We start from the raw sequence: 15,572 nt of genomic DNA on the forward strand, positions 1-15,572 counted from the left end.
CCTCTGTTGACCAGATAGCAACTTCTGTCCCATTGGGCTGCAGCCCAGTGGCCTCCACACTGAACATGCATCTGCTGTGCACAAAACATTAGATCTCAGCCGTGTGCCCAGGTCTGTTTCCCTCGTGGAGCCTCGGTGGACTGACTTCCTGACTTCAGGACAGGCCTGGAAGGCTTTCATGGGAAGCAGAAGGAAATACGTTTAGGCTGCTACAAAGTAGCCGCTATCTTCAGCCATAATTTAGAAAAAGCAGCTACATTTAATTGAGGGGGGGGCGGTTAAACCCATCCATCTTCGCAGACATTTTGAATTTGAAATCATAATAAAAATATTGAGAGTCAAGTTATAAGAGCACCCTATAGTGTAAAAAGCATGGAAACATTAAAATGTTATGTGAATGTAAAGTTTTACTATTTACTAAATAACCAGAATTGGACCGAGTCTCCAAGAGTTGGAAAGAAACATGTTACAATTAGTGCTTGGTGACTCCCTAAAGACGCCCCCTGGAGGAGACCTCAGGAAACAGCACCGCTGGGGTCCGGCAAAATGCAGAAGTGAGAGGAAATGAGTAGGCTGTGCCACATCAGAACGACCGCCCTGGGGAAGTAATGGCACTCGCCTCTAATACCCTAAGTTATTACTCGGAAAAGGAGAAAATGAAAGCCCTGTGCATAATGTTAATAATCAAAACACGGGGAAAATAGCTTTCTACAACCCCAACTTTCTACCTTGCATGGAGAACATGAATGGCATCAGGTCCCTCTGTGTGAAATGCTTTATATTTTGAAGATCATTATACCCATAGGATAATAGTTGAATCTGAATTGAAGCAAGCATAGTAGTTATTGAAAGAAGGAAATGATTCCCTGCTGTAGTCAATTCCAAAATCCACTCAGCTTTATAGTGAAGAGAGTATTTTTAGCTTTTCCTGGGCCCTTGGTTTTCCTACTGGCCTGGCTTTGCCCATCACTTACTCAATGACTAGATTCAATTTATGGGAGCTCCAGCTACCCCAATTTTTAGTTCAGAAAAGTCTTAGGAATAGCAGGGATGCTTTCGATGGGTGATTTTCTATGAACATAAAAGCTAGTATGGGTCAAAGTGTAAGTAATGATAAAAACACAGAGACCTGCTAGATGCTGCTTTAAAGTCTTTATTTGTATTTACTCACATTTTTTTACAATAACACTTTTAAGATACTGTTACTATGTTCATTTTATAGAAGTAAAAATTGACACACAAGGAGGTTAAGAAATTTAATCAAAGTCAAATTCCTTGATCACACAAAATCACACCCTATATGGCTTTAACAAAGTAGAGTTGAACGAAGCCCTCTGATTCCAGATCTTGCCCTCTTCCCTCCAGGGCCTTGGGGTCCATGCTTTCTCAGCATCGCCACTTCTCAAAATATACCTTTGCTAGACATTATTTTTCATGCGCTCTTTCAAGTGTTGTTACCTGCTTTCAAATACTCTCAGTTCTCTTCAGTCCCCCAAAATGTTCAGTTGAATTTGCCACCTCCTTCCCTTCAAATGTGAAATTACCGAAGATGCCCTCTTCAGCCCCTCCCCAACCCTCTCTCTTTCCCAACAGATTATGCCCACTTCCTCCTCTAACAAAAACTATTTGGAACTTTCCGCTCAACCAAATCCAGGGCATTTGTCCTGGAGTTAACTCCCAGCAGTGTCTGACACCAGGCCTTCCTCATTACTCTGGATCCTTTATCCAAGGTTATATCATAAGCTGGTCTCCCCTGGATTTTTCTTCTCTTTTTAATTTTAGTTTTTCTACTTTTTTAAACTTCCTCACTGTAGGTATTCTCAAATGCTCTCTTCTTTGCTTTGGGCCTGTCTCTCATATAGTTTCATGTTCCCTGCATGTTTCCCTGGCTTGATCTTCCAAAAACCTATATCTCCACAAGATATAACTAAATCAGTTAGAAAGCAACTAACGCAGACTCTTTGGATAAGATCCAAGTATCATATATTTTAAAAGCAACATAAGTGATCATAATATACAGGCAAGGTTGAGAAACACTGACAAAGATCTACATATTGAGATTTTGAAGAAACTTTAAGATTAAAAGTCATTACACAATTTATAGTGTAATTTTCTATTATACCCAGCAACAATCACTAGAGAGAGAAACTTGGACTGATGGTGTTGACTCATAATCAAGCTCTTTGTCCCAGGGACAGCTCCATGTGTTACAGTCCAAAATAACTAAAAAGAGGAGTGACTTTTATATGTGAGGCTGGTTAATGGCTTTACAAAATGTCATTAGTTAAGCTGGTTGATTGGCATATAAGACAACTATTCCCCTCAAATGACTGCAAAAACAGAATTTAAATCTTAAAGTAGTTTTTAACCAGTAGTGTCCAGCAAAATCACCTGTAGGTGTTTTGGAATAAAGGCCTTAACATCAAAGATTTTCATTCAGCAGATCAGAGATGGCACCTAGACCAGAATTTTTAAAGAAATGATGAAAGATACTTAGATAAGATCTAATCACCAAGCTCCTTGAAGTGAATAAGAGTGCCATTATTATTTTTAATTGATTCTTAGCAGGGGCTATAATAGAGAAAATTGATTTTTTTCTCGGTGTAGCTTTACTGCCTAACCACTATGCTGTACACCTGAAACTAATATAAAACAATACCGAATGTCAACTCTAAGTGGAAACTAAGATGTAAAAACGACTCTGGTGTTTGTTACTTTAAAAGCAAGACATTTTCTTCAACATGCATATTCCAGACAGATTTTAAGAAAACAACAAGTATATTGAGAGATATTTTTTAAAGAAATATAATAGGAAAGAAAGAAAAGAGTATATAATGCCATAAAAAAATTTTCACAAAAATCTAAAAATTAAGGAACAGGTGGAACACTTTTCATTTAAATTGTGCTGGCTGGCCTAACATTTCTCAACTGCAGACCAAACCCGAGGGGCCTGATAGATAGAATCCGAAGGAAGCGTCCTTCCCGGAGGACGGTAAGAAAAGCCAGTTTCAGTTCTCACATGGATGCCAGCAGAAGCCTGGCAATCAGTCTTCAGGGACTGCCTATTAATATCTTAGCCAGAAGTTCTTTTGTTTGTTGGCTTAGTTTTTTCCCTCCAATTCCAAGGATCTTTCCCTAGAGAAAAATAAAACCAGAAAGTTGAAGGTGGATTTTTTTCTAGATATTCAGATCCAGAAATGAGTCTTAAAAAACAAATGGCTTAAAGGACCAGTCATTTCCCCCAGTGCAGAGGACGCCCCAGTGTTCAGGTCAACACCACCGGCTGCCTCATGGGCCTGCTCCCTGGGCTGAAGCTTGAGCTTTCCAGGGCTCGCAGTCCTCATCACACAGGCCCAGGAGGTTTTCTAAAGTGAAATCTTCTCACGAGGGTGCTTTCACAGACCGGCGCAAGGCTCTGTGGAAAACTGGTGGTCTTTTAAGCCAGCTAGCAAATTAGTTAGCTCTTAGAGGAAGTGCTTCAATATGAAGAAGCAAAAGAATACTTTCTGTGCAAATTAAATATAATTCCAACCCACTTCTCATACTTGCACTTTGCTCAACCTATTGAAACCATCTCCCCACTGGGTATTTGTAGTTGGCACTAAGCATCATCAAATACAAAATGTGTTTTTGTAAATATTGAACAGAATTCACTCTCACCCCACAGTGGAAAAGTGATCTGCTCTCAGAGTATTTTGATTTTCACATCTGGCTTGTTTTCATACGAGGCTATTTGCTGCCTCAGCGGCCACGGAGACCCACTGCTCCATGGTTCTGTGCTTGGTGGAGCTGGTTTATTGCCAGTCACTCCCAACGTGTCTCCACGAATGCAACAACATTTTTAAAATGGCATTTGAGATCTTGCTTCCGAGCAATGTCATGAGTTTGGCTCAAATAAACTCTTACAGAAATCTTAAACTCTATTTTCAAAAAATAGGTCCATAAAAGTTTAAGATCAAAGGGTAATTCAGAAAATGTTTTTGTTTCACTCATGTTCAATAAACAGAAGAGAATCTTATAAAAAATGGAAAGGAGGAAATAGCTCATTATGTGCAAATGTGAAGCAACTGTCCATCACTGCCCACCAAATTCTCCCTCCTTCTCACCCTGTGTCACTCCCTTCCCACCCCCTCTCTGTCACACACACACACACACACACACACACACACACTTTGTAGGTGCTCTCTCTCTCTCTTTTGTTCTCTCACACTCTCCAGGTACAATGACTTAAAGACACAGTCATAGTCAGACAAGTCTTCTAAAAGCCATATCAAATAAAAATGTCTTGAATGAAAACCTAATTCATTACAAACCAAGTTTCAGGACACTTCTGAGGGCCCCAACACTCCAAAGCTACTGCACATGCTCTTCAACCAGAACCTCTCATATGCGGATATGACCACATCAGAAGATTGGGAGCAAAGAGAAAGATGAAACCTCCTTTCGCTGGACCACAATTACTTAGAAGGTCTTAAAATCTCACTGGCAGAAAAGCCTTCACCAGAGGATGCTTTTCTTTTCCTATCAAATCAATGTCACCTCATCACGAATGGGTAACAAAGATGATGAGCAAAGGGCAGGACAACAGCGGAGCCTCAAGTGCAGGAGCAGAGCCAGTGTGAGGTCATCAAAGGCCTCCATAGTCATCTCGAATACTGGCGTGATTATGAATTCCCGGTCTTGCCACCATGCCTAAAAGAAACTTTGAAGCTGGATGGGTATGACAAGCTTTCTGAGATTCATGGAGCACCTGAAAAGATATTATATTGATTCTACTTTGCTTCCAAATAAAGTATAACAGACAGATAGCAAAGTGGAGCAGAGAGAAGGCATTGGTCAGTGGTTACTTCCAGGGTTGTTCCATCACCTTTGATTTCCGACCTGGAAATTGCCCCAAGGCATTTCCCCCCGCCCAGCACTCTGCCCCTCCTGCCCCCTCTCCAGCTCACTGGCCTCAGGGGTCCATGACAGCTGCCCCTGCCTATGGGTCTGTGACTTTGAGGAAGTGAATTCTCCTCTGCCCTTTCCACCCCTTATTTATTTTCAGATGGTGCACTACTCAACCCTCATTTAAAAAAATCACTCCTTTTATGACCCTGTGTCTCAAGTTCTTTGGTGGGGGAGGGGGTGTGCATGGTGGAGGGGAGTGAAGGGGGGAAATAGAACAACTGTAATGGCATAATCAATAAAATATATTTTTAAAAAGTAGGTTCACATCTCCAAGAAGGGCATACAGAGTATCCAGAGACACGTGAAAAGATGTTCAATATCGCTATCAGAGAGATGCAAAATAAAACCACAATGATATACAACTTCACATCTGTTAGAATGGCCATCATAAACAAAGCAACAAACAACACGTGTTGGAGAGGTTGTGGAGAAAAGGGGACCCTAGATCACTGTTGGTGGGATTGCAGACTGGTACAACCACTAAGAAAAACAGTATGGAATTTTCTCAGAAAACTAAAAATGGATCTGCTTTTTGACCCAGCAATTCCACTGCTAGAATTATATCCTAAGAACCCTGAAATACCAGTCCAAAACAACCTATGCACCCCAATGTTTATAGCAGCACAATTTACAATAGCTAAGTACTGGAAGCAACCTAGGTGCCCATCAGTAATGAATGGATACAAAAACTATGGTACATTTACACAATGGAATTCTATGCAACAGAAAGAAAGGAGCTCCTACCGTTTGCAACAGCATGGAAGCATGGACGGAACTGGAAAGCTTTATGCTGAGTGAAATAAGCCAGGTGGTAAAAGACAAATACCGTGCAATCTCACCTTTATCAGGAACCTAAACAACAAAGCAAACAAACAAGCAAAAGATAACCAAAGACACTGAAATAGAGAACAGGCTGACAGGGAGCAGAGGGGGGAGGGGAGGGAATTTCAGGGAAAAGGGGGAGGAAAAGTTTACAGAAACAAGTATAGAGGACACATGGACAAAAACTTGGGAGGGTAGAAATGGGAGGGAGTTGGGTAGCAATGGGGGGGCAAGCTGGGATGGGAGTAAAAGACAGAAAACTGTACTTGAACAGCAATTAAAATAAAAAAAAATAAATCACTCCTTTTTATTTTTGCAATTGTAACTTCTATCTTCCTGATCAGTGGAAAATGAAGCCTTCTTGAGGGTAAGGAGGACATGATACAGTACATGATTTAAAACACATTTTGTTTATTTCAGGAAAATAGGGACTGACAAGAGTGTTAAAGATCTTTGCCCTCATAGTAATCCCAAATGACCACAGCATCTCTCTGCATATAGCAATTGTCAATGTATCTTCTGAAGTGCTTAGAAAGAAAAAGAGGACCAACATTCGCCCAAATGGGAACGTGGGCAAGGAACTCTCCATGGTCCCGCACATTCTCAACTCCCGGCCGCATAGCCCATGGCCAGCCTACGAAATGTTAACACAAAATTAAGTTTTTGCCAAATCTGTGGTCTGTTTTTCTAATTTTCCATCCACTAAGAAACAAACATGACATACATGACGTGAATTTTCCTTTTGAATTAAGCATGAATCAAATTCAAAGTATTAATTCAAAGTATTCAAAGTATTAATTCAAAGTATTTGAATTAAGCCCTTCAAATTATATCAGACCCCTAAAAAATAAAGCACATCACAAATGCTTAATAGTTATGAAGCTTTTCCTTTGATTTATGTATTTGATAAGCCATTTAAAATGTGTCTGAGGATCATAATGATACAGTTTATGCTCATGGAAGCAATTATGAATAAGAATTGTGGCTCCCCCCCCCCGGAATATAGCAACAAACATCGACAATTTCATTATAATGCCGTTGCCTCAGCTATGACAGCCCACAGTGTAGGATGATTTCCAGTGTGGAAAAGGCAGTTCTAAAGAACTTTGTAATCATATTCCAGTTTTAGAGCATCAAATATCTGCTGTGGTAATAAAATGCATGCTCACGAGTTCCCTTAAGAGAAAGTTCTGATTTCATTTATTAAAATTACCGTGGTTGGGGACTCTCATTATTAAAAGTATTAGGTATCGAGCTACTCATAGCCAAGCTCACATTCCTCTTACATTTCTTGGCATGTGAAAAAAAGGGAACACTGGTTTTGAGTCAGCTGGGTCTGAGAAATTCTGACAAACAAACAAGACAACAGACAACAGGAGTAGCTATGCTACAAGGCTACAAGCACAATGTCCAACCTGGTTACCACAGGGTCTCTTACCGGTTGTTTTCTTCTTTGGCTCCGCTCACAGCTGCTCCCATTGAGACTACCAGCAGGAGCAAGTTGACATGCAGAGCTCCCAGCTTTGCGAAACTTGAAACTCTCCGGTAGCTTCTCATTTCCTTTAGGACAAAGGGCAAGTTCTTTCTCAGAACTGCTAGGTTTCCACAGGGCAGGCTCACTCTCTTCTTGGCTTATCAAAGCCTTCTCAAGTCTCTGCCCTCGAGGTCACGCATCTTCTTTCAGCAACTTGATCTCACGGCTCTCCTGCCACAAGGCTACTGTTAATGTTCATACACGGGCCTTTAGCATCCTCTCTGTAGAACACCCCACAGCTAACCCTGTTCCCCATCCTGCCTCTCTTTAGTCTTTTGATCTCAGCCCACATGGTTTCTCAGGAAAGCCCTCTGTGACAGCCCAAGCAAAACCAGAGTCTTTTGTAATAAACTGTCAAAGAGTGACCAGTCTGTCCTCTAACAACACTAATCTCGGGTATGATAAATTTCCTCTAGTCATTATTTGATAAATTGTCATCTTCCACTAAACATATAAATTCTATTAATTCCCATTACATAAGGGATTGATTGACACAACGGGGCGCTAGATAAATACTTGTTGAAAAGAAATATAAATTAATGATTGGCAAATATCATAGCAGGACATATTTCCTTCGATTTAGATTAGTCAGAATTAACAAGTGCTGGTGTTTCTTCCTGGTACAAAATGCCTCAGCAGAAGTAAGACTTTCTTCAGGAAGTATCCAGCAAGAAGAATAATGAGGTTAACAACTTAACGTCATACAGTTCATTTGCACAGGGACAGAGCCGCACATTTCAGAGAAACTAGAAGAAAGATGAAGTCTCTCTTGTTTCCTTCTTCCATTTCATGCATAATACAAATTTTAAAATCTTACACTTTCTCTTCCCATAGAAGTTCAACATTGCTTTTTAGATTATCTATCTTGGAGATTACCAAATTCCACTTTCAGAGACCACGGGAGCAAACAAATTGTCCATCGACAGAGGCATAGCACGCCACAGAGGCGATTATTGGTGGGATTTCATGGCGCTACTACAGCAACTATTATTGCCCCCCACCCCCACCCTGCACCACGAAGGAATGCTTCCGCATGATTCTTGCTCACTGGGGAACACTTGCACCCTCCTTTCATAGCTTCAGTTCTCAGAAGCCCCATCACTTTCCGTCATCACACACCAGGCCTCCAGGTCAGCTATTTCACCGGAATTCTTGCTAGTATCTCGCTGCACCTGCTCAGGGTCACCAGGGGCTTGCCCCCCATTTCTGCCTGCAGGCCTTTGTCCCTCCTCAGATTTTGGTCTTGCTGGTTGCCCTGCCACTCTCAGATGGGTTTAAAAAAATCACTTTTCAGATTCCCCAGAATTTGGGTTTTGTTCTTATAAGAACGGGAACAACATTTGTTTAGTGTTTATTCTATTGCAGTTGTCCCATTTTTTTTCTTTCTTTCCCCTCCACCCAGCCCAGCCCACCCGCCCACAGTTAATCCCCTCTCTGTTGTCTGTGTCCATGTGTCAATCATACATGTTCTTTGTCTGGTCCTTGCCCCTCCCACCGTTCCCCTCTTCCCTCCTCCTCTCCTATAGCTGCTAGTCTGCTCCATGTTTCCATATCTCTGGTTCTGTTTTTCTTGTTAATTTTGTTCATTACATCCCAGTTATAAGTGAGGTCATATGGCATTTGTCTTTTGCTGACCGGCTTGTTTTACTTAGCATAATAGTCTCCAGTTCCATCCACACTGTCTCAAAAGGTAGGACTTCCTTCTTTCTTTCTATTGTGTAGTATTCCATGGTTTAAATATACTACAGTTTTTTCTAATTTTTCTTCCTGCATTCTCAGTGGAAACTGGAATTTGATTATTGATGTTTGAATGTAAAGCAAAACTTTAATTCCAAAAAAATCGCTATTTGGTCACATTATATTAGCAATTATTTCTTTATTACTGTACTTAACTAACTTATAATCTGTTGAGGGTTTTTGTGTCAGTATTCATGTGGGATATTGGTTTACATTTTGTTTTCCTAGAAATGTGCTTTATAGCCTTGATCACAAGTTTATGCTGTCCTCATAAAATGAGTAAAGAATTCCCCTCCATTCAGAAGGAGCTATAATTTGGGTATTATTTATACTTCAATTTTTATAGAATTAATCAACAAAGTAATCTATGTCTGAAGTTTCCCTTGTGGGGAGATTTCTATTTACCTAATCAATTTCTCTCAAGATCCAAGACATGTCATGTCAATTTCGGTAGACTGGGTCTCACACCAAGGGCTCCCCTGTGCTCCAGCATCTTTGTCCCTCAAGTCTCAGCCCTATTTCACACAGTATTTTTTTTCTTTTGCAACTCCTTAAAATTTTAATTGCTCTTGGAAGGAAAACTGGTCTTAATAAGACAGTTCAGCATTGTTAGAATATCAAAAGCAGAAGATCTTAATATGTTGAAGTATATTTCAGTCGCCACTGGGTGTGTGTGAGTGTGTGTGTGTGTGTCCTAAAAGAGACACTCAGAAATGAGTTAAAAGATTCATTCAGTATTCAAGTTTTCGATACGCACACAAAAGATGAAGATGATTCCATTACATCTCTCTCCCATATAAAGTTATATTTCAGGTCTTATAAATGTTACCCTGAACGCTGCATGAATACCAAGGAAGCTTCCTGTCAGCCTTGTTTATATCCTCTGTCATCTATTCATGGGAATCGACCCAATTTCTAAATTTGGCTGGAATGTGCCAGTAAATACTTGCAAGATATCTGATATTCTGTAACTGAAATCGCAACCTACTTAAACATTTTCCCAAGAAACTTGGAAATAGAATAGATTCACTGAGAACTATCAGAATGTGACTATTCCACAGTACATTTTATCCAAACATGATAAGAACAGTTTCAGCCAGTTTGGAAATGGAACATATATTTTGATGGAGTTGGTCCTTGGAGTAAATATTGTGAATGGGGGGGGTAATTAGTTAAAGCATGTGGCTGTATTAACCTTCAATTATGCCAGTAAATATAGCCATCAACTTTTACCTCTTAGATGCAAAGGACATTTTGTTTTCACATTTTGTTATTTCATGAACATTTACAGAAGTGAGTATAAAGGGATAGTGAAACCAACTTTACTGGAAATTGTAATAACATCTAATCACAGTATCTAAAGGTTTACTCTACATCATCCAGGTTTTAACAAGATGATGTCAATGAAATGAATACTTATGAATTGAAATATATCCATTTTATAAATATTTCAGATTCCAAATGCCTCTGTAATAAGTTCTTAGTCATGTTCACTTTACATTCTACTCACATATGCATCATAAAAATTCAACACTTTTCAAATTGTTAACACCTCATAATTTTGTCGAAGACAGATGATAGCGATTTCTGCTCCATAATTACAAAAAGTTATTTTTATTTTCAGATTTAGAAACCCTAGTAGAATTATCAGTCTAATAATTTTAAACATTTTTCTACATCTTCAATTTCTTTCCAATCACCTTTGTATATATACCTGCCTTTTGTGTTTTTCCCCTATAAACAATATAAAATTTGGAGGACACACATTGTAAAAATAGAAGAATATTACCACACATTCCTTTAACAAATTGAGAGGTCCAGGTTTTGGCCACAAAATAGTGTGTGAAGAAGCTCTTATAATAAGATGCCTCACTAGATGATAACACATTATTTTCCTCTTTTGCCTAGAAATATTTTGTTCACCTCTCAGTTATTGACTTTGAAAAAAGTGTGCGTGCAAAATTGTCCTGTGCATTAGACAGAAATGTCCCACCTATGAAACACCTGCCACACTCAGTTATTGCTGGGAACAGCCTGGGGACCATGTGGCCTTGATGTGACAACTCGGTGGCGCGTTAGGGTGGCTGGTGGGTGCTGTCAGTCAGCTCTTCCCTGGAGACTGCTCCCCAAAGACTTGGGTGGCCCAACTCTAGCCACCAGGGAGACAGGACCAGGGTATGATTACTTCTTTTCGTATGTTGATTATTTTTCATTGAATGTCACATAATATTTACAAAAGAACTCGAGATAAATTGAAGTTGTGAGTATTATTTTCCTTCAAACAAATTTTTCATTTTGTTTCTGAAAACCTGGGGTAAGGACAAATCCACGTAACCTAATCAGTGATTGAAGAGAGTCGAACATCAGCTTCAGTCTTCAGGGCATCACTAAGGATGCGCAGCCCCTACTGAAAGCCTGACATCTTCATCACGGCACCTCCGACCTAGCTGCTTTGGACCCTGTTTTCCCCAGCTGCCCCACAGGGCTGTGAAAGCCCTCCTCATCCTCCATCTCCCAGTTGCTACTACACTACAGCAAATTCCTAAGAGAAAAAATAAAGAAAGAAAAGAAATGAAAAAAAGCAGTGCCAGATTCTGCTCATAGGCCTTGGGGTTTCTTTCGCTGCAAGATTCTGGGCCCTCAAGGATCTCCTCGATTTCAAAAATTTCTTTTCAGGTTTTCTCCTAGGTTTCTCCTAATTTTCCAATTATTCTTGGTTAGAAAAACTGGTCTTGAACAAGCTAATTAACTTGTGGCATAACATTGTAGCAATGATATGTAGTTTATTATTGTTTTAAATCTGCTAATATTTTACATTGGAATATATATATGTATTTGCTTGGTTTACACACTTCACTTATTTCATCGTGTGCTTTCTTTATCCGGTTTTGGTATTCAGTTAAAGTCGTTTAGTATCCAGGGGTAGGAAAATGCAGGTTTATAGTTTTTCATGTAGGAAAGACATGCAGGTTATGATTATACTAATACAAGAATAAACTCTGTGTTTCATTAACAAATAACTATAAACCTCCTTTTGCCCAACCCTGCATCTATCTTGTCTTAAAAAAAATGATCTTAAGCCACTTTTTTAAAGCAAGATTTTCTAAAGCTTATAATACTTATTGAGGGAGAGGGAAACTTCCCAGTAATTTCTTCATAAGTCAGGAAAAATTTCTCTGCTTTTTGTAATGTTTTTCTTTAATTTTTCTTGAAGGCTAGTTACATCTATGTCATTACTGTTCCATTACTTTGCCCTCCATAACCAAAGTTTTCCTATTTTCATTCCTTTGTCTTTTACCCAGACATATTTTTAAGCGTACATGCTATACTGCTATTTAAATTTGTGTACATCTTATGTGCTTTTTTGTTATGCAACCTGGGTAGATTTAGTGATGCTGTAATTACTTAATATCTTTACTCATTTCATCCATCTCCCACTTCATTTGCTTTCACCCCCTTTCTCCACATTTTATTGCCTCTTAATTCCATCACTTTCTCATCTCCATCATCTTGTCTCCCACCTAGGGATTATCATCCTCTTTATTTTCCCACATCTGAAAAGGTGTGTACTCTTTACACAACAGAATATTATTCTGCCTTAAAAAAGAAGAAAATCCTAGCATACATGACAACACGGGTGAGCCTGGAGGACATTAAGCTCAACAGGCCAGTAATGGAAAGACAAATACTCACTCCGCTCACCTGAGGTACCCAAAAGAGTCACACTCATGGAAACAGAGGGTAGAATGGTGGTCACCAGGGGCTAGGGGCAGAAGGAAATGAGGGATGGTGTCCAGTGGGTACAAAGTTTCAGTTATCCAAATTGAATATGGTTTAGAGAATGGCTGTACAATGTATTATGTATAGTTAAGATATCCATCACCTCAAGGAACCAACCTTTTATGGTGAAAAGCACTTCTTTCACTCTCTCATAGTCATTTTTGCACATTATATAAGAGGTACTTGTTCTTAATGGCAATACTTCTACTTTTTTCTATAGTATTTGTCTGCATCACTTAATTTTTCACATTACATTTTTCTGGGAGTTGCAGATCTCATCCTTATAAAAAATAAAGCACTATTATGTGAAATAAGAAAATACAAGTATATTGAAACAAAAATTCAGTTTCCAAGCTCAGTTTGGGGATGGTGCAGTAAATGTACTTTTCTCTATTCCTCTTATTAAGCACAAGGAATTCCCTGGGTATTGTATGTAAAACAAACATAAGGACACCCTGAAGGTGAAGACAAGAAGACAGACTATCTAGGGACCTCAAAACCTGAGGAATGGCATCAATTTCTTGGTCTTTCATTTGGTCTCATGGATCCCAGACTAAGAATTGGGGAAGCTTGGCTGCAATGAGCTAAGATTAAAAATAAAAAGCCTCAGGAGAAACTTGCTCTTGCTAGTTAAGAACCAGCAAAAGGGAAACCTAGAAAGACAAAACTTATAAATAATGATCACTCTAGTTTGCTAAACACAAGGTAAAAAGCTGCAGCCTCACCCCCACTTCCACCAGCACAGGCTGAGGGGGTACATTGGACTCCCATCCCTGCCAGTCTATGGTGAGGTGCCTCCATCCCCTGCCAAAGTGAAGTCAGAGCAGGTCAAGTAGAAGCCAGGACATCCATCCCTACCAGGCAGTAAGTGAGTGCCCCCAATCCTATGGCATCAATGAATTTCCACCCCTCCTTCTTTTCACTTGGGTGGTGTCAGAGACCCTTCAGTGAACAGTCAAAAATTTCCCTAACAATCAGTGACAACAAGGCCACCCTGCTATGATGTTAATAGAGGAGATAATGAAGAGCATTAATGAGGTGTCCACCCCCCTACCTTCCCAAGCCAAGGTGATATCAGCGAAAGCCTAATGGAAAGTCTTGACCTGCCAACCCCACTCGGCAGTACCCTTTCTACCTCCTGGTACCAGTGAAGTCCTGGAGGAGACCACAGATGTCCACAGCTACCCTTACCTTCTAGCCTCTCAATCTTGATGATGAAAGAGCTGCTCAGTATCCAAGTCTTCTGAGTATCTCAGAACTGCAGACCCCTATACCGATGCTCGTGGGCATTTCTACTCCTAACACATTACTTCCTTTAGGAGAGATCCATCTGGCCTCCTCCAATATAATATCCCAGCCCCACGCAATATGAGATCGACAGCTCTTTCAACTGTACACTGAGGGCCACTATAAAAGAAGATATTGCTAAAAAACAAAAACAAGCCACTGTTTCTTCATAGCATCATGGCAAATGGAGAAAATCAGGTAACCCTCACTTATCCCCTGCTGACTCCTCTTACTTGCATTCTGCTTTGATTGTTCACACCACTGCTGTTTATGAGCCCTGTTGAGCAACTGTCATGCTCACGAACAAGTCTTATGAGTACGAATTGGTTCCATCCTGGTTCTAACATTCACTGAACTGGCTACACAGCAGATTCTCATGGCTTGTCTTTCCATCTCTTTAAAATTGATGGCAAGTTTAGGTGACACCGTAGCATCTATGTGAAATATCACAGAAGCATGAGCTCCATGGTCACCATGGAAGGTGGACCCTCTCACTGCCTTTTATGGACTGAACTCTATCACCCCAAATTCACATTTTGAAGCCCTCTGTCCCCATGGTGATTATATTGGGTGATTGGGCTGTAACCAAAATGCAGGTCCGGCTGTCTGTTGCTACAAAAGCCAATACTCGAGAGGCAGGTGCTGGTGTAAAGGAAAGTTGTTTATTTGCAGATGCCAGCCATCTGAAAGATGAGGGACTCATGTCTCAAAGCCCATCTCCACCTTCCACTGGAGGCAGAGGTTTTTATGAGGAAGGAGAGGGGAACCGAACAGAGAGATCAAGGGAGGGGGTTGCAAAGTTCTCTACGTGCTGATGAGCATGGTCCATTTTAATAAGGGAGGTGGTGGTTCAGTGTCCGTTCATGTTAGTCCGAGTCAGCACTTACAGAAATAATGTCAAAGGAATGGTGGGGTGGGTTGCAATTTCCCACCATTACCGCCTTCCACTGTTAGAGAGCCTTCCAGGGAATAAACATTGACTAAGCACTTATAAGTGTTTAGTATATGTCAAAATATGTTCTAGACTATAAAGCATAGCTATGCAATATGGTTCTCATGAAACATATTTTAGTTGGTAGAGAGAAAATTTATCCAATTAATTTCTGGTAACAAAAGTATGTGGAAGAAAGTAAACCTGAATAATAATAGATAATATAGAGAATACTAAGAGGCCCATGTGTGTTTCTATACCTTCTATACCATGTGGTGTTCAGACAGGCCTGCCAAAGTTTCATTTGTTGTTTTATTGGTACCTTAGGTGCCTTTTTGTTTAACGTCAATTTAGTCTCTCTTCTGAACAGGCTACAGACTTTTCTCCTTTACAGCAAATTTATCCTTTTGTTCTGCCATTCCCTGGTCAGGCAGTTTCTTTCATTTTACAAATGTTGTTTTATTTAGCGAGAGTTTGAAATGATCATTTTATTCATTAAAATAAATAATTTTACAACAATTAAGAGAGCAC

Source organism: Artibeus jamaicensis, unplaced genomic scaffold, assembly GCF_021234435.1.
Source record: "Artibeus jamaicensis isolate MK-2021 breed Jamaican fruit bat unplaced genomic scaffold, CSHL_Jam_final contig_1015, whole genome shotgun sequence".
Lineage (NCBI taxonomy): Eukaryota > Metazoa > Chordata > Mammalia > Chiroptera > Phyllostomidae > Artibeus > Artibeus jamaicensis.